General features: G+C 44.4%; 12 non-coding genes and 1 pseudogene across 12 annotated transcripts; 5 read left to right on the top strand and 8 right to left on the bottom strand.

Moving 5' to 3' along the window:
* Window positions 1-484: 484 nt before the first annotated feature.
* Window positions 485-636, bottom strand: LOC135004953 (U1 spliceosomal RNA; annotated as a pseudogene).
* Window positions 637-788: 152 nt separating this feature from the next.
* LOC135005063 (U1 spliceosomal RNA) lies at window positions 789-952 on the bottom strand. Its single transcript, XR_010205755.1, has one exon. It is a non-coding gene; the product is annotated as a U1 spliceosomal RNA (small nuclear RNA).
* A 671-nt stretch (window positions 953-1,623) lies between these two features.
* LOC135004921 (U1 spliceosomal RNA) lies at window positions 1,624-1,786 on the bottom strand. Its single transcript, XR_010205636.1, has one exon. It is a non-coding gene; the product is annotated as a U1 spliceosomal RNA (small nuclear RNA).
* Window positions 1,787-1,938: 152 nt separating this feature from the next.
* LOC135004696 (U1 spliceosomal RNA) lies at window positions 1,939-2,102 on the bottom strand. Its single transcript, XR_010205424.1, has one exon. It is a non-coding gene; the product is annotated as a U1 spliceosomal RNA (small nuclear RNA).
* A 671-nt stretch (window positions 2,103-2,773) lies between these two features.
* LOC135004922 (U1 spliceosomal RNA) lies at window positions 2,774-2,936 on the bottom strand. Its single transcript, XR_010205637.1, has one exon. It is a non-coding gene; the product is annotated as a U1 spliceosomal RNA (small nuclear RNA).
* Window positions 2,937-3,088: 152 nt separating this feature from the next.
* On the bottom strand, window positions 3,089-3,252 carry LOC135004661 (U1 spliceosomal RNA). The gene has a single exon (XR_010205391.1). It is a non-coding gene; the product is annotated as a U1 spliceosomal RNA (small nuclear RNA).
* A 671-nt stretch (window positions 3,253-3,923) lies between these two features.
* Window positions 3,924-4,086, bottom strand: LOC135004947 (U1 spliceosomal RNA). Its single transcript, XR_010205658.1, has one exon. It is a non-coding gene; the product is annotated as a U1 spliceosomal RNA (small nuclear RNA).
* A 144-nt stretch (window positions 4,087-4,230) lies between these two features.
* Window positions 4,231-4,346, top strand: LOC135004998 (U5 spliceosomal RNA). Its single transcript, XR_010205690.1, has one exon. It is a non-coding gene; the product is annotated as a U5 spliceosomal RNA (small nuclear RNA).
* A 270-nt stretch (window positions 4,347-4,616) lies between these two features.
* LOC135004996 (U5 spliceosomal RNA) lies at window positions 4,617-4,732 on the top strand. The gene has a single exon (XR_010205688.1). It is a non-coding gene; the product is annotated as a U5 spliceosomal RNA (small nuclear RNA).
* A 286-nt stretch (window positions 4,733-5,018) lies between these two features.
* Window positions 5,019-5,134, top strand: LOC135005000 (U5 spliceosomal RNA). The gene has a single exon (XR_010205692.1). It is a non-coding gene; the product is annotated as a U5 spliceosomal RNA (small nuclear RNA).
* A 278-nt stretch (window positions 5,135-5,412) lies between these two features.
* Window positions 5,413-5,528, top strand: LOC135005012 (U5 spliceosomal RNA). Its single transcript, XR_010205704.1, has one exon. It is a non-coding gene; the product is annotated as a U5 spliceosomal RNA (small nuclear RNA).
* A 275-nt stretch (window positions 5,529-5,803) lies between these two features.
* LOC135005040 (U5 spliceosomal RNA) lies at window positions 5,804-5,919 on the top strand. The gene has a single exon (XR_010205732.1). It is a non-coding gene; the product is annotated as a U5 spliceosomal RNA (small nuclear RNA).
* A 5,361-nt stretch (window positions 5,920-11,280) lies between these two features.
* Window positions 11,281-11,354, bottom strand: TRNAN-AUU (transfer RNA asparagine (anticodon AUU)). The gene has a single exon. It is a non-coding gene; the product is annotated as a tRNA-Asn (tRNA).
* Between the last annotated feature and the right edge of the window lie 10,492 nt (window positions 11,355-21,846).

The following is a 21,846-nucleotide window of genomic DNA, read 5'->3' on the forward strand; positions in this document are numbered from 1 at the left end:
AGTGCAAGCATTCCTGGGGGAAGGCCTGCAGCAGATGGATTTGCATATGGTGATGTCATCCAAAGCAGTGGGTCAAAGTTGGCTTCAACCCTCGTCTTTATATGAAAAGAGAAAAGGGGCGTGCAGGGCATGGCGGCCTTTTGCGGCGCTTGGATGACCCCTAGTTCGCATTAAACACCTCCACCCTCCTTCGGTGTGGGGCTCATGTTGGCTATGCCCCAGCCCCTGAAGCATTCAAGCTGATTTCTTGCATTAGCTGGGCACTGTAACTGCTCCAGAGCTGCTCTGTACGGCAAGTAAAAGGGTGTGGGCCCTGCAGCACTACCTGTAGTTTGCATTGTGCATTGGAAGGCACAAAGTAAGCAGACGGGAGAAGTAAGGATAGTGCGCAAGGCCATAGAATGGAGCGGCTTAAGAAAAGAGAAGTGGAAACAGACAGCAAACTAGGCTGGAGAGAGACCTGAGACAAAGAGATCTGAATTATACCAGAGCCGACCAGGGGAAACACAAATTATGCAGTCAAGTTTCCCACATTTGGGGAAATCGCAGGGGCAGCACATCCAGAGTGCAATGGGTGAGCCTTGCCCTGGGAGAAGCACCTTCATGATTATAGCATCTCACCTGGCAGGTAAGTAGAAGTTGGGCTAGAGCTGGGGAGAGTCGCTGCACGGGCACCCCCCTGTCAAGTGAAGGAGATCCAACTGAGGCAGCACAAGGGAACTCTCGAAAGAAGAACAAGGCTAGAGGAAGATCTGAAACAAAGAAATCTGACTTTTACCAGAGCTGACCAGAGGAAAGCACAAACACAGTCCCCCACTACCACAAATAATGCAGTTGAGTTTCCCACATTTGGGGAAATCACAGGGGTCAGCATACCCAGAATGCAATGAATGAACCTCACCCTGGGAGAACAATCTTCAAGACCATGGTCTCTCCTATGCAAAATAAGTATGATTTGGGATAGGGCTGGGGAGGGCCGCTGCTCAGGCACATCTCTGTCAAGTAAAGGAGATTCAACTGAGGCAGCACAAGGGAACTCTCATCTGGGGACAACAACTGCAGGGAGAACACATATTTTCAGATGAACATGGGAGGGCAGAAGGCTGCCTAATACTGAAGCACCCCCAAACAACAAACCAAATGCAACAACTAGTGCAAGCATTCCTGGGGGAAGACCTGCAGCAGATGGATTTGCATATGGTGATGCCATCCAAGCAGTGGGTCAAAGTTGGCTTCAACCCTCGTCTGCATATGAAAAGAGAAAAGGGGCGTGCAGGGCATGGCGGCCTTTTGCGGCGCTTGGATGACCCCTAGTTCACATTACACACCTCCACCCTCCTTCGGTGTGGGGCTCATGTTGGCTATGCCCCAGCCCCTGAAGCATTCAAGCTGATTTCTTGCAGCAGCTGGGCACTGTAACTGCTCCAGAGCTGCTCTGTAAGGCAAGTAAAAGGGTGTGGGCCCTGCAGCACTACCTGTAGTTTGCATTGTGCGTTGGAAGGCACGAAGTAAGCAGACGGGAGAAGTCAGGATAGTGCGCAAGGGCATAGAAGGGAGCGGCTCAAGAAAAGAGAAGTGGAAACAGACAGCAAACTAGGCTGGAGAGAGACCTGAGACAAAGAGATCTGAATTATACGAGAGATGACCAAGGGAAACACAAATTATGCAGTCAAGTTTCCCACATTTGGGGAAATCGCAGGGGCAGCACAACCAGAGTGCAATGGGTGAGCCTTGCCCTGGGAGAAGCACCTTCATGATCATAGTATCTCACCTGGCAGGTAAGTAGGAGTTGGGCTAGAGCTGGGGAGGGTCACTGCTCGGGCACCCCCCTCTCAAGTGAAAGAGATCCAACTGAGGCAGCACAAGGGAACTCTCGAAAGAAGAACAAGGCTAGAGGAAGATCTGATATAAAGAAATCTGATTTTTACCAGAGCTGACCAGAGGAAAGCACAAACACAGTCCCCCACTTCCACAAATAATGCAGTCGAGTTTCCCACATTTGGGGAAATCACAGGGGTCAGCATACCCAAAATGCAATGAATGAACCTCACCCTCGGAGAACAATCTTCATGAAAATGGTATCTCCTATGCAAAATAAGTATGATTTGGGATAGGGCTGGGGAGGGCCGCTGCTCAGGCACATCTCTGTCAAGTAAAGGAGATTCAACTGAGGCAGCACAAGGGAACTCCCATCTGGGGACAACAACTGCAGGGAGAACACATATTTTCAGATGAACATGGGAGGGCAGAAGGCTGCCTAATACTGAAGCACCCCCAAACAACAAACCAAATGCAACAACTAGTACAAGCATTCCTGGGGGAAGTTCTGCAGAAGACGGATTTGCATACGGTGATGTCATCCAAGCAGTGGGCCAAAGTTGGCTGGAACCCTCATCTGCATATGAAAAGAGAAAAGGGGTATGCAGGGCATGGCGGCCTTTTGCGGCGCTTGGATGACCCTTAGTTCACATTAAACACCCCCACCCTCCTTCGGTGTGGGGCTCATGTTTGCTATGCCCCAGCCCCTGAAGCATTCAAGCTGATTTCTTGCAGCAGCTGGGCACTGTAACAGCTCCAGAGCTGCTCTGTACGGCAAGTAAAAGGGTGTGGGCCCTGCAGCACTACCTGTAGTTTGCATTGTGCGTTGGAAGGCACGAAGTAAGCAGACGGGAGAAGTCAGGATAGTGCGCAAGGGCATAGAAGGGAGCGGCTCAAGAAAAGAGAAGTGGAAACAGACAGCAAACTAGGCTGGAGAGAGACCTGAGACAAAGAGATCTGAATTATACGAGAGATGACCAAGGGAAACACAAATTATGCAGTCAAGTTTCCCACATTTGGGGAAATCGCAGGGGCAGCACAACCAGAGTGCAATGGGTGAGCCTTGCCCTGGGAGAAGCACCTTCATGATCATAGTATCTCACCTGGCAGGTAAGTAGGAGTTGGGCTAGAGCTGGGGAGGGTCGCTGCTCGGGCACCCCCCTCTCAAGTGAAAGAGATCCAACTGAGGCAGCACAAGGGAACTCTCGAAAGAAGAACAAGGCTAGAGGAAGATCTGATATAAAGAAATCTGATTTTTACCAGAGCTGACCAGAGGAAAGCACAAACACAGTCCCCCACTACCACAAATAATGCAGTCGAGTTTCCCACATTTGGGGAAATCACAGGGGTCAGCATACCCAGAATGCAATGAATGAACCTCACCCTGGGAGAACAATCTTCATGACCATGGTATCGCCTATGCAAAATAAGTATGATTTGGGATAGGGCTGGGGAGGGCCGCTGCTCAGGCACATCTCTGTCAAGTAAAGGAGATTCAACTGAGGCAGCACAAGGGAACTCTCATCTGGGGACAACAACTGCAGGGAGAACACATATTTTCAGATGAACATGGGAGGGCAGAAGGCTGCCTAATACTGAAGCACCCCCAAACAACAAACCAAATGCAACAACTAGTGCAAGCATTCCTGGGGGAAGGCCTGCAGCAGATGGATTTGCATATGGTGATGTCATCCAAACAGTGGGTCAAAGTTGGCTTCAACCCTCGTCTGCATATGAAAAGAGACAAGGGGCGTGCAGGGCATGGCGGCCTTTTGCGGCGCTTGGATGACCCCTAGTTCGCATTACACACCTCCACCCTCCTTCGGTGTGGGGCTCATGTTGGCTATGCCCCAGCCCCTGAAGCATTCAAGCTGATTTCTTGCAGCAGCTGGGCACTGTAACTGCTCCAGAGACGCTCTGTAAGGCAAGTAAAAGGGTGTGGGCCCTGCAGCACTACCTGTAGTTTGCATTGTGCGTTGGAAGGCACGAAGTAAGCAGACGGTAGAAGTCAGGATAGTGCGCAAGGGCATAGAAGGGAGCGGCTCAAGAAAAGAGAAGTGGAAACAGACAGCAAACTAGGCTGGAGAGAGACCTGAGACAAAGAGATCTGAATTATACGAGAGCCGACCAGGGGAAACACAAATTATGCAGTCAAGTTTCCCACATTTGGGGAAAACGCAGAAGCAGCACACCCAGAGTGCAATGGGTGAGCCTTGCCCTGGGAGAAGCACCTTCATGATCATAGTATCTCACCTGGCAGGTAAGTAGGAGTTGGGCTAGAGCTGGGGAGGGTCGCTGCTCGAGCATCCCCCTGTCAAGTAAAGGAGATTCAACTGAGGCAGCACAAGGGAACTCTCATCTGGGGACAACAACTGCAGGGAGAACACATATTTTCAGATAAAAATCTTGGTCATGCTCTGGTTTCTCTTCAGAACGAACAAATCTTTCGCCTTTTACTAAAGATTTCCGTGGAGAGGAGCAAAACCGAGTTTTATCTCAATTTTTGCATGCCCCATCTTTTTGGGGTTTCTTTTATCGGTTTAAAGATAGAATGAGTGTGCTTTAATGTAAGCTCATTTGCATAGAAATGACAGTAAATGTTTGTTTCTTTTCAAACAGAACTTTCTTGACCATGCTACTTGCTTGAAAGATCTGGGAGCACATGGAATACAGTACAAACCATGCTTATAGCAAGGAGAAGACAGGTGAGAAATCTGCTTTCTTTCAAATTGGGCGCTCACTTTGATCTGAATGAGGACTGCTGGCACGGCACTCAGGCGACAGGTGGAATCTTGGTCATGCTCTGGTTTCTCTTCAGAACGAACAAATCTTTCGCCTTTTACTAAAGATTTCCGTGGAGAGGAGCAAAACTGAGTTTTATCTCAATTTTTGCATGCCCCATATTATTGGGGTTTCTTTTATCGGATTAAAGACAGAACGAGTGTGCTTTCTTGTTAGCTTTAATGTAAGTTTATTTGCATAACAATGACAATAAATGTCTGTTTCTTTTCAAGCAGAACTTTCTTGACCATACTAATTGCTTGAAAGATCTGGGAGCACATGGAAAAGAGTACAAACCATGCTTATAGCAAGGGGAAGCCTGGTGAGAAATCTGCTTTCTTTCTTTCAAATTGGGTGCTCACTTTGAGCTGAATGAGGACTGCTGGCATGGCACTCAGGCGACAGGTGGAATCTTGGTCATGCTCTGGTTTCTCTTCAGAACGAACAAATCTTTCGCCTTTTACTAAAGATTTCCGTGGAGAGGAGCAAAACTGAGTTTTATCTCAATTTTTGCATGCCCCGTCTTATTGGGGTTTCTTTTATCAGTTTAAAGATAGAACGAGTGTGCTTTAATGTAAGCACATTTGCATAGAAATGACAGTAAATGTTTGTTTCTTTTCAAACAGAACTTTCTTGACTATACTAATTGCTTGAAAGATGTGGGAGCACATGGAAAAGAGTACAAACCATGTTTATAGCAAGGGGAAGCCTGGTGAGAAATCTGCTTTCTTTCTTTCTTTCAAATTGGGTGCTCACTTTGAGCTGAATGAGGACTGCTGGCATGGCACTCAGGCGACAGGTAGAATCTTGGTCATGCTGTGGTTTCTCTTCAGAACGAACAAATCTTTCGCCTTTTACTAAAGATTTCCGTGAAGAGGAGCAAAACTGAGTTTTATCTCAATTTTTGCATGCCCCATCTTATTGGGGTTTTATTTTATCGGTTTAAAGATAGAACGAGTGTGCTTTAATGTAAGCTCATTTGCATAGAAATGACAGTCAATGTTTGTTTCTTTTCAAACAGAACTTTCTTGACCACACTAATTGTTTGAAAGATCTGGGAGCACATGGAAAAGAGTACAAACCATGTTTATAGCAAGGGGAAGCCTGGTGAGAAATCTGCTTTCTTTCATTCAAATTGGGTGCTCACTTTGAGCTGAATGAGAACTGCTGGCATGGCACTCAGGCGACAGGTGGAATCTTGGTCATGCTCTGGTTTCTCTTCAGAACTAACAAATATTTCGCCTTTTATTAAAGATTTCCGTGGAGAGGAGCAAAACTGAGTTTTATCTCAATTTTTGCATGCCCCATATTATTGGGGTTTCTTTTATCAGTTTAAAGACAGAACGAGTGTGCTTTCTTGTTAGCTTTAATGTAAGTTTATTTGCATAACAATGACAGTAAATGTTTGTTTCTTTTCAAACAGAACTTTCTTGACCATGCTACTTGCTTGAAAGATCTGGGAGCACATGGAAAACAGTACAAACCATGCAGTATCACAAGAGCCTTTATTTGATCTTTCATGAAGATAGAGCAGAATTGAGGACACGTCAACAATTTCTGCCAAAGGTGGTTCATCTTTCCACATGGTGCCTTTGGCCACTGACACCTTCGTTGAGTCAAAGTCTCTGGCTGTGGTCAGAACTTTGAAAATTTATGTCACCAGAACGGTTCAGATTAGGAAAACAGAGGCTCTGTTTGTCCTGTATGCTCCCAACAGGATTGGGTGTCCTGCTTCCATGCAGACCATTATGCGCTGAATCTGTGGTAAGATTCAGCATGCTCATTCCACGGCAGGATTGCCGTTACTGAATTAGGTGAAGACCCATTCTACTAGAAAGGTGGGTTCATCCTGGGCAGCTGGTCGGGGAGTCTCAGCATTGCAACTTTGCCGAGCAGCTATTTAGTAAACACTTTTGCTAAGTTTTACAAGTTTGATACCTTGGCTGATGATAACCTCAAGTTGGGTCATTCGGTGCTGCAGAGTCGTACGCACTCTCCCACCCGTTCAAGAGCTTTGGTATAACCCCATGGTTCTTAATGTGACCCCAGCATCCTCTAGGTCGTATGAGAAAATAGGATTTTAATACCTACTGGTAAATCCTTTTCTCTTAGTACGTAGAGGATGCTGGGCACCCGTCCCAGTCCATACTGTGTCTGCAGTTATTACTTGTGGTTATACACATGTTGTGTTACGGTTCTGGTCAGCTTTTTGCTGCAATTGTTCATGCCGTTGGCTTGTGTTCTGTTGAATGCCACGTTCTGCGGCATGCTTAAGGTGTGAGCTGGTAAGATGCTCACCTTAGTTTAACAATAAATCCTTTCCTCGAAATGTCCGTCTCCCTGGGCACAGTTCCTATAACTGGAGTCTGGAGGAGGGGCATAGAGGGAGGAGCCAGTTCACACCCTTTGAAAGTCTTAAAGTGCCCATGTCTCTTGCGGATCCCGTCTATACCCCATGGTTCTTAATGTGACCCCAGCATCCTTTACGGACTAAGAGAAAAGGATGCCCTTGTGTACTATCCTGACTTCTCCTCCCGTCTGCTTACTTTGTGCCTTCCAACGCACAATGCGAACTACAGGTGGTGCTGCAGGGCCCACACCCTTTTACTTGCCTTACAGAGCAGCTCTGGAGCTGTTACAGTGCCCAGCTGCTGCAAGAAATCAGCATGAATGCTTCAGGGGATGGGGCATGGCCAACATGAGCCCCACACCAAAGGAGGGTGGGGGTGTTTAATGCAAACTAGGGGTCATCCAAGCACTGCAAAAGGCCGCCATGCCCTGCATGCCCCTTTTCTCTTTTTATATGCAGATGAGGGTTCCAGCCAACTTTGGCCCACTGCTTGGATGACATCACCGTATGCAAATCCGTCTGCTGCAGACCTTTCCCCAGGAATGCTTGTACTAGTTGTTGGATATGGTTTGATATTTGATGGTGCTTCAGTATTAGGCAGCCTTCCGCCCTCCCATGTTCATCTGAAAAGATGTGGTCTCCCTGCAGTTGTTGTCCCCAGACGAGAGTTCCCTTGTGCTTCCTCAGTTGAATCTCCTTAACTTGACGGGGGAGGGGCTGCCCGAGCTGCCACCCTCCCCAGCCCTATCCCAACTCATACTTATTTTACATATTAGATCTCTTGATCATGAAGATTGTTCTCACAGGGTGAGGTTCATCCATTATATTTTAAAATAGGAAGGTACAAATTACATATTTGAATTGCATCTATGTGCTGGATTCAAATGCCCCCCCCCTTCCTTTCTCAATTGTGCCCGTCAGCAGCTATTCTAAGGTTGCTGCCAATGGGTGTGACACATTAATTTCTTCTGTGGGGTACACTGGACTCCACAAGGATTCACATTGGGGTGTAGAGTAGGATCTTGATCTGAGGCACCAACCGGCTCAAAGCTTTTGACTGTTCCCAAGATGCTCAGCGCATCCTCCTCTATAACCCCGCTTCCATGAACAGGGAGCTCAGTTTGTAGTTGGTGCCTTCAGTAGCAGGCCACTTAACAGGGGCCTGCCTCAGGCAGCCTATTCTTAGCTATTAATTTTGACAAGAAAAGAAGAACTTGTTTTATGAGAATCTACAAGGGCTGCTGCAGGCTAGGTCTAATAGACATCTTTACTGCAGCTTCATCACTCCCAGCGGCGCTGTATACTCCCGTGCCCTGGTTGCTGGGTCACTGCAGCGGAGGCTCCGGTTTCTTCCTAAGGTCAGTCACACACACACACCGCCCTTCCGGATCACGAGGCCGCTGATTAAGGGGAGCGTGGCCGTAGGGGGTGGGCCGTGTGCGCACTGGGGTGGACACTGATTACTGGGCAGCCGCTCCACTAGCCACCAGGTACAGTTAAGGAGCACAGGTCTGGGGGTTTTTCTCCTATATTAACCCAATTTTGTACTGCCCGCAGCGCATTGTGATAGGTAATAGGGCCTGATTCAGGTTGGATTGCAATCACAATAAGCGATCCAACTGCAAAAATTGCTAAGAGCATACGCATGTGCCTGCATGCGATCGCCTCTGCCTGTCAATCGGGGCAGGGGGGGAGAGTGGGGTCAGCAACACTCCATTTCCAAGTCAGGGATGGAGCAGTGCGGGGGCAAGGCTTCAAAATGGGGTCTGCAATGGAGGAGACACAGGGGGCGTGGTCACAGCGGCTGTATGACATCACATTCAGCCGCTGTGATCACAAAAATGGTGGCGGCTTCCTGCGCGCACATACAGTCTGCACCAGCAGGAGGCTACACCATTGTTTATGATCACGCTGAACTGCAGTGCGACTGCAATTACAGCATGGTCAAGAAGGGAGGTGTCATACTGGGTGGCCATGCCCTATCACTGTGCAGGAGCCAGCACCGCTTACACACTAGTCCCCGGGTGCAGCACCCAACCCCCGGGACACCCGGAGCAACAAAATGTAGATTCAGGCCACCAGGCCACGCCCCTACCTATGAAATCATGCCTCCTTTTTACCATTGCGCTGCTTATTTGCACGCACTGCATTACAATCTCCCTCGACACCTCTCTGGGTGTCACCAGTGATAGTGACACCTCTGCCATGCTTGTAGCAGCTAGTCCAAAGATCTATGCCTCAAGCCCTGAGTGTTTGCCCTTGTGACTTGTTGATCATCATAGCGAAGCAGATGCTTACAGAAAACTGCAGGGGCTTAGATTGAAAATAAAAAAAATTGATGGGTATAAGGTAGAGAGGAGCGGGTTCGGTTCTCCGAGAACCGAATTCCCCACGAACTCCACGTGGTTTACACTGGTCTGAGGCAGGCTCGGTTGTTCCCGCCTGACTCGGAAAACCTGAACAAGGGAAAATGTCATCATCCCGCTGTCGGATTCTCGCGAGATTCGGATATTATATATAGAGCAGCGCGTTGCCGCCATTTTTACTCGTGCATTGAAGAGAGAGCGGAGAGGACGTGGCTATGTTCTCTCAGTGGAAATCTCAATATCAGTGCTCAGTATCAGTGGTTACTTATTGCTGCTCAGTAATACTAGTAGTGTGTCTCTCCTGCTCAGTGTCAGTTCTCAGTAGTATCCTCATCAGTGCTCAGTATCACTGCTCATTGTCTTGTGCTGCATTGTGGTGCTCAGCATACTACAGTACATTACTAATAGTCCAGTGCTGCATCTTGCTGCTCAGTGTCAGTTCTAGTATCCTCATCAGTGCTCACTATCACTGCTCATTGCATTGTGGTGTTCTGTATACTACAGTAATATAGTAACATATAGTAACATAGTTTTTGAGGTTGAATAGAGGCAAATTGCCCATCGTGTTCAACCTGTTTTAAGTTGTGATGATTCTACATACTTGCTGAATAATGTTTTATGACTAGTTAGCTACTATAACTCATGTTACCCCCGGATTAACCATGTTGATATTTTAAGTATTATAACCTTGGATAGCTTTTTCATTCAGAAATGTATCCATTCCTTTTTTAAATCCAATTACAGAGTCCGCCATTACCACCTTCCCTGGCAGGGAATTCCACATCCTGATTGCCCTAACAGTGAAGAAACCTTTCCTCCATTGCGTTCTGAACTTTCCTCCAGTCGCAGCGAGTGACCACGTGTTCTTTTAATAAATAATTCCTCTGATAACTCTTTGTTATGTATCTTTACATATTTGAAGATATTAATAATATCTCCTCTTAGGCACCTCTTTTCTAGTGTATACATATTCAGCCTAGTAAGTCTTTCCTTATAGTCCAGTACTTTTAGGCCTTTAATCAATTTAGTCTTCAGGATCTCTCGGACTTCCATGAGCAGCAGAGTAGTGCAATGGAAGGATGCTGGGCGCATAACCCAGAGGTCGATTAATCGAAACTATCCTCTGCTATGTGCATTTTTTTTTATAATTAAAGTAATCAAAAACTGGGATTGATATTTTGGCTCTTTTATTTTTACTTAAAGTACAATAACTTTTATCATTTTAATTTGTTTTAATAGTATATTGACAGCATTGTTTTCTTTAAAAAATCCACTTAATTTTCTTTACCCTATTACTGAAATGGTAATTGACAAAAACAAACTACATTGTCACCAGAAGAGCAATGCAAAATGTACAAGTGATATATTAAAATCATCTTCCATCTTGAATTTCAATGATGCATTGGGACAACAATTTTGTGAGAAACATCTTCACCCATAAAGAAAGATTTTCTTAATTCCTTATCTGTGTGCTGATTAGATATTACCTTGTTTTCACATTAAACAGACTTCCACATGAGAAAGCAGCAAGGATGCAGTAACGTTTATGTTTCCTGGTGTCAACCTGTATTATTTCAGTAGACATTGAAATGAGGATGCATCTTGCTGCCTTTCCAATGTAGCAAGTTTAATTCAGTAATAGGTGAAAAAACATTCCTACAAAGGTGTTAATCAGAGACTTGGCTTTGTGGACACTTTTCAGAGAGCAAATTTGTTAGCATAAAAATAAAGTCAGAAAATGAAGAGCTGTTTAATCACTCAATTGGACTTTTCTGCCAGCATAATTTTTTTTTCTCTGCAACCCACTGCTAAATTGTGCTTCCTAGCTGTTTTTTATAAAATCACTTAATCAAATCTAACTCTGATTACATCAGAGAAGGCCAGGTACCCTACACCATAAGAGGGGGTTTGAAATTTTGACTTGTCTACTTAAAGATCACCAAAATCTGATCACAAGGTCAATTACATCCCTGGGTGGGATTGAACCACCAACCTTTTGGTTAATAGCCAAACATGCTAACCGATTGCACCACAGAGACACCTCGTAAAAGTCCATTCTGACAAAGGCTAATAAGCATTCATCTAGAACGTTTCCTAGAAAAACTTTAAAAAGTCAATAATCTGGAGAGTTTTTGTAAGAAACACATTGCTACTTTCCCATGATGAGTGAGTGCTTCAGGATCTCTTGCACTTACATGAGCAGCAGAGTACTGCAACGGAAGCATGCTGGGCCCATAACCCAGATGTAGGCAGATTGAAACTATCTTCTGCTATATGCATTGTTTTTTGTTAATTAAAGTAATCCAAAACTGGGATTGATATTTTGGCTCTTTTATTTTTACTTAAAGTACAATAACTTTTACCATTTTAATTTGTTTTAATAGTAAATTGACAGTATTGTTTTCTTTCAAAAATCCACTTAATTTTCTTTACCCTATTATTAAAATGGTAATTGACAAAAACAAACTACATTGTCACCAGAAGAGCAGTATAAAATGTACAAGTGATATATTAAAATCATCATTCCAGCTTGAATTTCAATGATGCTTTGGTGCAACAATTTTGTGAGAAACATCTTCACCCATAAAGAAAGATTTTCTTAATTCCTTACCTGTGTGCTGATTAGATATCACCTTGTTTTCACATTAAACAGACTTCCCCATGAGGAAGCAGCAAGGATGCAGTGACGTTTATGTTTCCTGGTGTCAACCTGTATTATTTCAGTAGACATTGAAATGAGGATGCATCTTGCTGCCTTTCCAATGAAGCAAGTTTAATTCAGTAATAGGTGAAAAACCATTCCTACAAAGGTGTTAATCAGAGACTTTACTTTGTGGACACTTTTCAGAGAGCAAATTTGTTAGCATAAACATAAAATCAGAAAATGAAGAGCTGTTTAATCACTCAATTGGACTTTTCTGCCAGCATAGTTTTTTTTCTCTGCAACCCACTGCTAAATTGTGCTTCCTAGCTGTTTTTTATAAAATCACTTAATCAAATCTAACTCTGATTACATCAGAGAAGGCCAGGTACCCTACACCATAAGAGGGAGTTTGACATTTTGACTTGTCTACTTAAAGATTACCAAAATCTAATCACAAGGTCAATTACATCCATGGGTGGGATTGAACCACCAACCTTTTGGTTAATAGCCAAACATGCTAACCGATTGCACCACAGAGACACCTCGTAAAAGTATATACTGACAAAGGCTAATAAGCATTCATCTAGAACGTTTCCTAGAAAAACTTTAAAAAGTCAATAATCTGGAGAGTTTTTGTAAGAAACACATTGGTACTTTCCCATGATGAGTGAGTGCTTCAGGATCTCTTGCACTTACATGAGCAGCAGAGTACTGCAACGGAAGCATGCTGGGCCCATAACCCAGAGGTAGGCAGATTGAAACTATCCTCTGCTATATGCATTGTTTTTTGTTAATTAAAGTAATCCAAAACTGGGATTGATATTTTGGCTCTTTTATTTTTACTTAAAGTACAATAACTTTTACCATTTTAATTTGTTTTAATAGTATATTGACAGTATTGTTTTCTTTCAAAAATCCACTTAATTTTCTTTACCCTATTATTAAAATGGTAATTGACAAAAACAAACTACATTGTCACCAGAAGAGCAGTACAAAATGTACAAGTGATATATTAAAATCATCTTTCCAGCTTGAATTTCAATGATGCTTTGGTGCAACAATTTTGTGAGAAACATCTTCACCCATAAAGAAGGATTTTCTTAATTCCTTACCTGTGTGCTGATTAGATATCACCTTGTTTTCACATTAAACAGACTTCCCCATGAGGAAGCAGCAAGGATGCAGTGACGTTTATGTTTCCTGGTGTCAACCTGTATTATTTCAGTAGACATTGAAATGAGGATGCATCTTGCTGCCTTTCCAATGAAGCAAGTTTAATTCAGTAATAGGTGAAAAACCATCCCTACAAAGGTGTTAATCAGAGACTTGGCTTTGTGGACACTTTTCAGAGAGCAAATTTGTTAGCATAAACATAAAATCAGAAAATGAAGAGCTGTTTCGTCACTAAATTGGACTTTTCTGCCAGCATAATTTTTTTTCTCTGCAACCCACTGCTAAATTGTGCTTCCTAGCTGTTTTTTTATAAAATGACTTAATCAAATCTAACTCTGATTACATCAGAGAAGGCCAGGTACCCTACACCATAAGAGGGGGTTTGAAATTTTGACTTGTCTATTTAAAGATCACCAAAATCTGATTACAAGGTTATTTACATCCCTGGGTGGGATTGAACCACCAACCTTTTGGTTAATAGCCAAACATGCTAACCGATTGCGCCACATAGACACCTTGCAAAAGTAGATACTGACAAAGGCTAATAAGCATTTATCTAGAACGTTTCCTAGAAAAACTTTAAAAAGTCAATAATCTGGAGAATTTTTGTAAGAAACACATTGGTACTTTCCCATGATGAGTGAGTGCTTCAGGATCTCTTTCACTTACATGGGCTATTAACCAAAAGGTTGGTGGTTCAATCCCACCCAGGGATGTAATTGACCTTGTGATCAGATTTTGGTGATCTTTAAGTAGACAAGTCAAAATGTCAAACCCCCTCTTATGGTGTAGGGTACCTGGCCTTCTCTGACGTAATCAGAGTTAGATTTAATTAAGTGATTTTATAAAAAACAGCTAGGAAGCACAATTTAGCAGTGGGTTGCAGAGAAAAAAATAACATTTTAAACCTACCGGTAAATTTTTTTTCTCGTAGTCCGTAGAGGATGATGGGGACTCCGTAAGGACCATGGGGGATAGACGGGCTCCGCAGCAGACATGGGCACTTTAAGAAAGACTTTAGATCTGGGTGTGCACTGGCTCCTCCCTCTATGCCCCTCCTCCATACCTCAGTTAGAGAAACTGTGCCCAGAGGAGACGGACAGTACGAGGAAAGGATTTTTGTTAATCCAAGGTCAAGATTCATACCAGCCACACCAATCACACCGTATAACTTGTGATATACTACCCAGTTAACAGTATGAAAACAACATAGCATCAGTCCAAGACCGATGAAAACTAACATATAACCCTTATGTAAGCAATAACTATATACAAGTCTTGCAGAAGTAGTCCGCACTTGGGACGGGCACCCAGCATCCTCTACGGACTACGAGAAAAAGATTTACCGGTAGGTTTAAAATCTTATTTTCTCTTACGTCCTAAAAGATGCTGGGGACTCCGTAAGGACCATGGGGATTATACCAAAGCTCCCAAACGGGCTCCTGCGGATGACTCTGCAGCACCGATTGAGCAAACAGGAGGTCCTCCTCAGCCAGGGTATCAAACTTATAGAACTTTGCAAAGGTGTTTGAACCCGACCAAGTAGCAGCTCGGCACAGCTGTAGTGCCGAGACCCCCGGGCAGCTGCCCAAGAAGAGCCCACCTTCCTAGTGGAATGGGCCTTGACTGAATTAGGCAACGGCAATCCCGCCATAGAATGCGCCTGCTGAATCGTGTTACAGATCCAGAGAGCAATAGTCTGATTTGAAGCAGGGGTGCCAATCTTGTTGGCTGCATACAGGACAAACAGTGCTTCTGTTTTTCTGACTCTAGCCGTTCTGGCCACGTAAATTTTCAAAGCCCTGACCACATCAAGGGACTCGGAATCCTCCAAGTCACGCGTAGCCACAGGCACCACAATAGGTTGGTTCATATGAAAGGATGAGTCCACTTTTAGCAGGAATTGAGGACGGGTCTGCAATTCCGCTCTATCCATATGGAAAACCAGATAGGGGATTTTATGTGATAAAGCTGCTAATTCCGACACTCGCCTAGCGGAAGCCAAGGCTAATAACATGACCACCTTCCAAGTGAGATATTTAAACTCCACCATTTTAAGTGGTTCAAACCATAACCTTAACACCACGTTAAGGTCCCAAGGGACCACCGGAGGTACAAAAGGAGGCTGAATATGCAGTACTCCCTTCACAAAAGTTTGTACTTACTTCAGGAAGAGAGGCCAATTCCTTTTGAAAGAAAATGGATAAGGCCAAAATCTGAACCTTAATAGAGCCTAATTTTAGGCCCAAATTCACTCCAGTTTGTAGGAAGTGAAGGAAGTGGCCCAGGTGGAATTCTTACGTATGAGCATTCCTGGCCTCACACAAAGAAACATATTTTCGCCATATACAGTGATAATGTTTAGATGTCACGTCCTTCCTAGCCTTTATTAGCGTAGGAATGACCTCATCTGGAATACCCTTTTCCGCTAGGATCCGGCGTTCAACCGCCATGCCGTCAAACGCAGCCGCGGTAAGTCTTGGAACAGACAGGGCCCCTGTTGCAACAGGTCCTGTCTTAGAGGAAGTGGCCACGGATCTTCTGTGAGCATTTCCTGCAGATCTGGATACCAGGTCCTTCGCGGCCAATCTGGAACAATGAGAATTGTTCTTACTCCTCTTTTTCTTACTATTATCAACACCTTGGGTATGAGAGGTAGAGGAGGAAATACATAGACCGACCAGAACACCCACGGTGTCACTAGGGCGTCTACAGCTACTGCCCGAGGGTCTCTTGACCTGTTGCAATACCTCTGTAGCTTTTTGTTGAGGCGGGACGCCATCATGTCTATCTGGAACAGTCCCCACCGACTTGCAATCTGTGCGAAGACTTCCTGATGGAGTCCCCACTCTCCTGGATGTAGGTCGTGTCTGCTGAGGAAGTCTGCATCCCAGTTGTCCACTCCCGGAATGAACACTGCTGACAGTGCGCTTTGATAAAGCTAAATATTTATCTTATTTAAAACCCTTTGTGAGGTCTAAGAACACTGTACGCTATTTGCGTATGGAGTACTGTAAGGGTACGCTCGTTGCGTAACAATCGCTTAGCCGTGGTCGAGACGCTCAAGCGTCACGTTCGCTCACGGCCAAGAGATCACAGGCAGGCACGCTATTGGCTGCTGACTAACGTAATGGTTCGCTATAGCATAATGGACGCTGTATCGGGAGCGGGCTGCTCGAGCGATACAGACGCTCACGAGAATACACTGTTGGTATCGGGCACACTTATAGGTGAGCGACTACCGTAATGCTACGCTATCAGCGTAGCGGACGCTCGAGACCACGAGGAGATCACGAGCGGCGCCGACGCTCACAATGTTAAACCTTTATGTCTAAACCACAAACAATGTAATTTGCTGTAAAACCTTAGTGTAGAGATAGGGTGTAAATGCAACACTGTATAACCTTATTAACTCAAAAGCTGTTCGAGCGTCACCGACGCTCTGAGAATACTTAACACTATAAGAAATACACAAATACCGTGCTTAGGGTCCAACGCCTAATATATATATTATGAATGTTATACTTGCAAAAGAATTAATACAATACAAGTCATACACTACAATATAACATAGACTAACTAACCAGGTAACTACACAGTAAATACAATACAAGTACGTTTAAGAGAAAATGAGAGAAAGAGAAGAGAGAGAGAGAAAGATATGGCCCATAATAACAAGAAAAGACAATATGATTACGGAGAAAACTTACGCACAAAGGAAACGATCGCATGCGCCTCTGGACATCCAGCTCCCGATTTTCAGCAATGATAACCGATGAAGAGTGAGTGCTGGATGTGATCGGCCTGTCTATTTATGCCCCACACACAATACAATTCAATGGTCCCTACAATCTCATTGTTCATTGGACACAGGAATTCGTCTTCGCATTATAACAAAAGGTCATAGGTTGATTCATACAGGTGGGCTGTGACTATTTCCAACAGCTCAGGTGGGAGGGAAACTGGGTTTCCCGCCGCATGGATAAGTAAGTGCAAATACAGTAAATGTTCATAAACTTCTTATGTCCATAACTATTCGCACGAGCGATTGATCCGCTTCAAACCAACACCGGAATATTGCTAATTAAATACTCTTCCGATGGATACTAAACACCACTGTATTACTCCTGTCTGACCCTTCGTATCAAACAATGAGGGATCTCTCTGTCCAGGAACATACTACATTAACTAAACTTTCAGAATCTATCAAAGGGACCATAATCTACAAAATGCATTATATGGTGAAAATATGTAACGAAAGAGTCGCCCGCTAGACGCACACAATCTCTACCGTAAATGTGCATACCGTGCGCCTGCGGGTGCCCGCAACAGCGAGTATGCGCACGCACGGTAGAGCGCACGCATGCGCAGCAGGGACACATATGAGGTGCAAATATGGCAGTGTGCATCGTGATATTTTTCTGACTTTGACAGTCCACCCTTTGGCAGTCAACAATAACTGCCACTTCCTAAAACATTTCAAAAAGAGAAAAATATATGTCAGGGGTTAATACATTTACATGGTTGGGTAGGGGAGGAGAGGAGAAGGTAGGAAAAGGGTATGACCTAGTGAGATAGCAGAAGCATGTGTGTATGAATCCATGTTTGGGGGGTCATGTATCATCGTGCCGTACGTGTTTTAAATCAAGCTTTGAGGTATTGCGAAGTATACATTTGAATTCCTTCTTATCCCGTGGTACGGGTCTGTGGATGGGCTGTCAAACTTTACCGAGCTTTTTTCGGATTTTGGTTGTAACAAAAATGGGGAGCACATTTTAGTTGATGATACATGAATGGGGGAATATGTGATTGCTGATATCTGTGCCTGTATTCCCTATACTATGTGTGTAATTACCTGAAGGTTGTAGAGATGAAGAAAATACATAGTTACGGTAAATGCAGTGGTATTCTATGTCAGGTTAATGAACATTCGTCGATTGAGGTCTTGTTTGGTGTCTGTTGAATGCAGTCTTCTTTGTGCTTTTGCCCATAAGGTGCGAGCAAAAAGCTTTGTCAATGTCCATAGATTTACAAAAGTGTTGGGCTAGAGTAATTTTAAAATTTCTAGGGAAACTGGGGATCTATGGCATAGTTCATCAAAAATCTGTGTATAAGGTTGTCAAAACTTCTTCTTTAATCCATCTGTTGTCTGTATATCGGCTCATCAAATTCCTCGTCCAAGTGGGTCTTTTTACCTCAGAGGAAAACGGAAAAACAGGTGAAAGAAACGGACCGTAGAAATCGCATTACAATTTCCTCACTCCTTAAACTCATCACCCTGGTACTTCGTTTGCACTTCGTTAAAGCCTGACCGCATCTAAATATCAAGCCAATCGTTATGATAACACCTAAGATACATAGGAGAAACTTCCCTACATCCATTATAACTCCTTGAGCCCATTCTCCTAAACCGGAGAACCAATTTCGCGGGTTCAACCATGACACCCAACTAGTCAGCTCATTACTCACAGCAGCAAGGGTGAGATTGTGTCTCCTGCGAAATTCCCACTTCAATTGGAGAATATCGTCCATCTTTTGGTCTATGACCTCGACCGGGTCCTCGGTACTATTCGTTATATATGTGCAGCATTTCACGCCGTACTGCGTTGCCAGTGTGACACAATATCCACCTGTTACTGCTGTGAGATAATTGAGAATCATTCTATGCTGAACTAGTTCTGTTTTATAAGCTTGAAGTTCTCTTCCAGTATACCTAAACGTGTCATCATACATTTCTGTGATATTGTCTAACAAATTTGCGAGCGCAGATATGTATTTATAATTCAACACTCCTCTGGCGGTGCGAGTGAGGTCTAACGCAAGTAGAAACTGAATCCCGGTGGATTCATGGATCATGTCAGAGGCCGGGTGCTCTGTTCTTTCTATCAGGTGCCGTTTAACTACGTGCTCGTAATGGGTGTGAGTATAAGGAGTTTGGGCAACACGGTGTATGTCTTTCATTTTGGCATGTGATACAGTCATTACCTCAGGCAATACTTTTCCAATATAACACAATCCTTCAGAGTTTGGGGCAAGCCACTTATACGCCTTCCTCCCGCATATGAAATATGCATCATCGGGGAGAACATATGGGACGGAGTAGGACATAACCATATTACACATTTTCCATGTGAAATCTCCTAACCCTAATTCTCCCATCTGTCTAGTACACGTATCAGCTTGTACGATATGTGCACAGTATCCTGGTGATACCTCTCCAACTCTCGTAATCCTACTTCCTAGGGTATACCTATACCGGAAAGATTTTCCTCTACTGGCTATGTGGCGTATAAGCTCTGTATCTGTCGGCATTCTATCTGCTCTATATGAAAAGGTCATGGTTTGGTTACTCCATGACACTTCCCAATTTCCCGGCTTTCGGGGATTGGAAATGTTAAAACATATGAGGGATCTATCCACATGATATTGGTGGAGCTTCAAACTAGGAGGACTGGAGATATTAAACCTCCTGTCCACCGGTCTCCCACCACTTAGCTCAAGTACCTCCCCTATCGTTAAAGGAAATGGTACTAGTCCTGATTTGCTATGACCTTGAGGTACTTGAGAGCATACCCAACAATCTGTTTGATTTAACACGCTACCCACTAAGGAGTGATAGTCACTCAAGGGATGCCGGTCCATGTGGATATTAAAACTGGATTGGCATTTCTTAATGCACCCATCCTCGACTACGTTGTCACAGAGCCTACAGATACAGTTTTCTTCAGCTAACAATCCTTCACAATTCCTTCTATTGTCAATGCTATCGGATCGTTTTCTGATACTCGCCTTTGCTTGTTGATTATGTTGTTCTCGGAAAACTACGCCTCCATCTCTGTCATCAGAACCCATTCCAGAACCTCTCTCGACCTCCATGGTACTCTCGCCGGAACAGACTGCTCTGGTCAACATCATGGTCAACAGGAAAATCCGGATCACAGTCTCTTGGGGCAAGTCCATCTTATAGGAGGAAACGAAGAAGAATGAGAAGGGGGGGAAAATAATTTGAGGGAGAGGGGATGGGAAGTTGGAGAAAAACAATAAAAGGGAACAGGGAATCGACAACTGCTTTTGATCTTGTGATTTTCAATGCTCAGGTGCCGCCTCAGTCCTCCTGGAACAGACACTCCAGTGATACAACGTCCTCTACCGTCTGTTCCTTATCACGGGACCTCTCTGGATCAGCAACCTTCTTACACTGGGACGAATGAACCCAAGTCTCTCTCTCGGCAACTTTCAATGCTGTAGTGCTAGTCAATAAGACTTGGTATGGTCCTTCCCATCTGTCAATAAGGCAACCTGAGCGTAGAAAATTTTGTATCATTACATACTCCCCAGGTTCAATGTCATGACAATTACTTTCTGGTAAATCAGGAATCACCAACTTCAAATTATTATTTTGATTCCTTAGCTGTTTACTCATATTAACCAGGTACTTTACAGTCACTTCATTGTTACACTTCAAATCATCCTGAGGGTTAATCATAACATGCGGTTGTCGACCAAACAAGATTTCAAAAGGGGACAGATTAAGAGGGGACCTGGGAGTGGTTCTGATGCTGTACAGTACAATGGGTAAAGCTTCTGGCCATGTCAATCCTGTTTCTGCCATAACTTTGCTCAAATTATTTTTAATAGTGCTATTCACTCTTTCCACCTTCGCACTCGCCTGTGGACGGTATGGAGTGTGCAGCTTGCTATCAATTCCCATCAACTTACACATTCCTTGAAAGACATCACCTGTAAAATGGGTACCCCTATCACTTTTGATAATTCTAGGGATACCATATCTACATACAAATTCCTGCACAATTTTCTTAGCAGTAAACATAGCGGTATTTGTGGCCGCCGGGAATGCTTCAACCCAATTTGAGAACACATCTATACAAACAAGTACATATTTCAAATTTCGACAAGGGGGTAATTGAATGAAGTCAATCTGTATTGCCTGGAAAGGACCGCCTGCAGGTGGGATATGAGATGGTTCTGTTGGTATTGCCTTTCCGATATTCTTTCTCAAACAGGTAAGGCATGACATTGCTCTCTTACTTGCATGAGATGAAAATCCTGGGGCGCACCAATATGCTCTTACCAACTTGCACATTCCTTCCTTGCCCAGATGAGTCAGCCCGTGAGCTGCCTCAGCTAAACATGGAAGATATGCTCTGGGGGCCACCGGTTTACCTTGTCCATCCGTCCAGAGTCCTGAGGACTCCTGGCCATATCCCTTCGCCTTCCAGACTGCCTTTTCCTGTGTGGAACACAAATTTTGCATTTCACACAACTTCTGTGTGTTGATGGTATTAAATACCATCAGTTGTGTGGTGTCTGTCTGTCTGGGGGTACCAGCTGCTAACTTAGCTGCTTCGTCTGCTCGGCTGTTACCAAGTGATACTGGGTCCTAGCTATATGTGTGTGCTTTACACTTGATAACAGCCACTCTGTCGGGTTCCTGTATCGCTGTTAGAAGCCTTTTGATGTGAGCTGCATGCGCTACCGGTGTACCAGCTGCCGTCATGAAATTTCTGAGGCGCCATAGGGCTCCGAAATCATGGACTACCCCGAATGCGTATCTAGAGTCGGTGTAGATATTGGCTGATTTGCCCTTAGCCAATTCACATGCTCTGGTTAGGGCGACCAGTTCAGCAACCTGGGCTGAGTGAGGTGGGCCTAGCGGTTCCGCTTCTATGGTGCCTTGGTCATCTACGACTGCG

The sequence above is a fragment of the Pseudophryne corroboree genome, unplaced genomic scaffold (genome assembly GCF_028390025.1).
Source record: "Pseudophryne corroboree isolate aPseCor3 unplaced genomic scaffold, aPseCor3.hap2 scaffold_195, whole genome shotgun sequence".
Taxonomy (NCBI): domain Eukaryota; kingdom Metazoa; phylum Chordata; class Amphibia; order Anura; family Myobatrachidae; genus Pseudophryne; species Pseudophryne corroboree.